Source organism: Papaver somniferum, chromosome 1, assembly GCF_003573695.1.
Source record: "Papaver somniferum cultivar HN1 chromosome 1, ASM357369v1, whole genome shotgun sequence".
NCBI classification, from domain to species: Eukaryota; Viridiplantae; Streptophyta; class Magnoliopsida; order Ranunculales; family Papaveraceae; genus Papaver; species Papaver somniferum.
In genome coordinates this window covers 54,172,305-54,176,393 of record NC_039358.1, presented here as the reverse complement: position 1 = coordinate 54,176,393, position 4,089 = coordinate 54,172,305, and the positions used below count along the sequence as shown (strand labels likewise).

Genomic DNA, 4,089 nt, shown 5'->3' with positions numbered 1-4,089 from the left:
TTTTTGCTATATTCTCTTTTGTATTGCAATTAATATTTTTGTTTTAATACTAAAAACAATGATTTACATGATCGGTTACCAAAGATAGCAGCGGAACCATTTGATCCAATGTTTATAATTATTTTGTTATGTATGGTTTGGTATCATTTAGCAACTACCTTTATTAATCGTGTCAAAAACAACCGACCACATCTTTCACAATACAATGTTAACCGTCATTTTTTTTTTTTTTATCTTCAGAAAAAATAAAATAAAAATAAACACCCACCACCACTAAAACCATCCACCTCCACAATTTCTTCCACCACCACCATTGTTACCACCTCCACTCACCAACACCCTCCATATATTTCACCACCCATTACTACTACCACCACTATTATATATTGAAATAATTTTTACCAACGGGCAATTGGTCTAGTGGTATGATTCTCGCTTAGGGTGCGAAAGGTCCCGAGTTCAATTCTTGGATTGCCCCATAAGTGTTTGTTTTTCTTTGTACAAACCATATTTTTCTTTGTTTTATGAATAATTAATACTTTTTACTTAAATTTATTGATGGAAATATGTTATGATAAATTAGTTAAGGAAATATTTCTGATGAAATGAAAAATTAATAATATGACAAATTAATTGTAACACTTATAATGTTTAATTAGAATAAATCGTGACCATATATTTACCTTCTCCCTAGACAAATCTTGGCCACTCTTTATCATGCCTAACTTTTCCAAACCTTGTTTTGTATTCTGAACATAAGTAAGAACTTATTCTTAGCTCAATAAACGGAGTTTAGAACACAAGAAATGTTGACATACACAACAAGTCTTAGCGGACTTTAAAATAATGTGTATGATAATAAGGGTAATACACAATTTTGTGCATAATTTTGAAAATTGGAAAAGGGTTCATCAAAAACTCACTTATTATCCATTCACGAGAACACTTAAAGGAAAGTCTAAATAAAACAAATAATTAAGTAAAAACTAGACAGAACTTGAGCAACGTTGAAGCAATCCTCATATTCTCAAGTTAATAAAGACGAAGCAAATATTACCACAGTTAAGTAGCAATGGAGTGAGCGGAGTGCTCACTTCTTGTGTCACCAGGTGACGTTCCAAGGTTTATAGTATAAATTGACTCCTTACCTCGTCTGGTTCTTGTTCTTCAGGACTTCTTCTTGTTCTTAGAGGTTCCATGTTGATTTCTTATGGCCAGATTCATTCTCTCTATGTCCTTATAAAGCTTGGAAATTCTTTGGTTGTTCTTATTAAATTTCCAATACTTACTTTGAACATGATTTTTATTTCCACAAAACAAGCAATTCACAGAGGGATTATTTTTTTGATGATTGGCCACATTTTATCACAACATACTATATCTACCTTTCCTGAACCGGCTGGTACAAAGGAATTGTTTGTGACCATAGTCTTGTTTTTGAACCCAATACCATTTGTGTTTCCAAAGGACTTTTGACCAAATAACATTGCTGAGATCTTGTCAGAGATTCCAGACAGCCTTTGTAAGTTACACTTAAGAGTATCAATCTCTTATTATTTTAGAGATAAGGTTCAGGTGAGTTCTTCGTTAAGTTTATCAAACTCAAGATTCTTCATCTGAAGCAATGATTCAAGTTTCTCCAACGATTTCTTTAGTTAAAGATTTTCACGGTAAATCTCTTCACTTTTATCCAAGAATTCCAAAATCTCAGTGTCAGACTCGTATTTCTGAATCATAATTTGAGTTAAAAGAAGTTTCTACAGAGAGAGCAGAATTTTCTGTGCAAGCTTCAAAAGTATGCGCATCACTGATGAACTTTACTTCTTGTATTGTTGAATCATCTGAAGCATCAAATGGAGAACGTCGTTTCTCAAATATTTTGATTTTCTTTACAATATCTTCGATCTTTTGTGTAATCAAGGATCTATTAAGATCAACATGATCAGTGTAACATTCATCAGCCCATGAAAAAATTAAAGATTCACTTGTATCGGTCACAATATTGAAGCTGATACTCTGGCTGAATTCTAATCATGATCAAGGACCTTCAATTTTCCAACAAGAGAGTTTTTGGAAAATTTTTCGAAGTTGTTACCTTCAACAATCGCGTGCTTCTTAGAATCATATCTAGCTGGTAGAGATATAAGAATTTTCATCACAATGTCCTTTTCAGAAATAGTCTTACCCAATGCAAAAGATGTATTAACAATTTCAAACACTTTGTGATTAAAATTATCAAAAGAATCTTAATCAGACATATGAAGGTTTTCCCAATCAGAATTTAGGTTTTGAAGCCTAGCTTATTTTTCAGAGGTATTCCCTTCAAATACGGTTGTTAAGATATCCCAAGCATCTTTAGGCCTAGCGTTTAACCCTTCAGAATTATGCTTTGTAGCACTAAATTCGGATTCACTATAATTCACTATGTTTTTCTCAACAGTTATACCGTCTATAATAATTGTGGGAGGCTCATAACCGTTTATAACATGAAACCCACGTTTAGAAATCACGGGCTTGTAGAAAGGCACGCATAGCAAATTCCCACAATAAGTAATTGAACCATCGAAGACTGGTGGTACGTTTATAGAGATAACACTTATGTCCATATAGTCAAATTGCTACAAACACAGACTTATGAGTTCTAAGCGTGTTTGCCTGCTCTGATACCAATTGAAACTAGGGGGTAAAACAACCACACACAACTATTTCGTTCGGCAATCTGCATGGAATAAACTCTAATACAATTATGAGAGCAGCAAGCTGAGCTCAATCAGGAATAGATTAAAGATCTTTTATATCTTTATCAATGCAATCAATGCAATCAATAAATCAAAGAGATAGAGATCCGTGAACCTGATTGTTATGAGAATAACTCGAATGGTATCAAAGACCAATATCTGATTGTCAATCAAGTCTTATGCAAAAAACAAGGTCATATTTATCAACTGTGATTGAACTACACACAACCTGTGATTTCAATTATATAAAGAAAATATAATGCAAAAAAGAAATAAGACAGACACCAGAAATTTTGTTAACGAGAAACCAACAAATGTAAAAAAAACCGGGACCTAATCCAGACTTGAACACCACATTGTATTAAGCCTCTACAGACTCTAGCCTACTACAAGTTCACTTCGAACTGGAATGTAGTTGAGCCGTAACCAAGTCTCATGCGGATTAATCTAAAGTCACGTTCCTTATGCCTCTTGAATCTCGTAAGACCCTACGCACTTGATTCCCTTAGCTGATCTCACCCACAACTAAGAGTTTATATGAACCAAAATCGAAGACTTATAAACAAATCTATCTCCCATAGATAAGTTTATTATGCTTGTTATTTCCGTCTTTAGATAAAATCAAGGTGAACAAGAAACTCAACTAATAAGACGATCTTATACTCCCCAAGAGCAATCCTACAAATATTAGTCACCTCATAATAATTTAACTGATTTGCAGAAGAAGTTATTGTGAAGTCACAAGAGTCTGAGACGAATAGCTGTTATGATTACTTTTTATATCTTATCTATAGGAGACAAATTTAGAGAATATTAAACTCAATACGACAGAAAGTGTAAGATCAGGGTATGCAACTACGGAGAAAATAGTTGGACCTGGCTTCACGAATCCCAAATGAAGTATTCAAGTCGTTAACCTTAGAAGGGTTTTTCAGAAGAATCTAGTTTGCAACTAGGACACACAAAAGTGTCGGAATTAGGTTTCCCAGATGCTAGAGTTCTCCCTTATATAGTCTTTCAAATCAGGATTGCTTACAATCAAAGCTAAGATAGCTTATTAACAAAGTAATTGATATTCACCGTTAGATGAACTCCTGATTTAAGATTCCAGCTAAGTCTTCTTAGAAAATAAGAAATTAGTCTCCACTATTAAATGGTATTAGATTGATACACACAAATGAAATATACATATATTTAGATATGGATGGACTGTACCTAAACGTGTATAACAAGTTGGGTAAATAACAGTTAACCGAAGTTATCCATATGAACACTTTTATTTTAGCCATATTCATATAACACTTCTAGATCAAATATGATAATAAATCGACCATGAAAGATAATTAAATGG

At 33.2% G+C, this 4,089-nt stretch overlaps 1 non-coding gene across 1 annotated transcript; it reads left to right on the top strand.

Moving 5' to 3' along the window:
- The first annotated feature begins 406 nt into the window (after nucleotides 1–406).
- Nucleotides 407–478, top strand: TRNAP-AGG. Its single transcript has one exon. It is a non-coding gene; the product is annotated as a tRNA-Pro (tRNA).
- The last annotated feature ends 3,611 nt before the right edge of the window (nucleotides 479–4,089 follow it).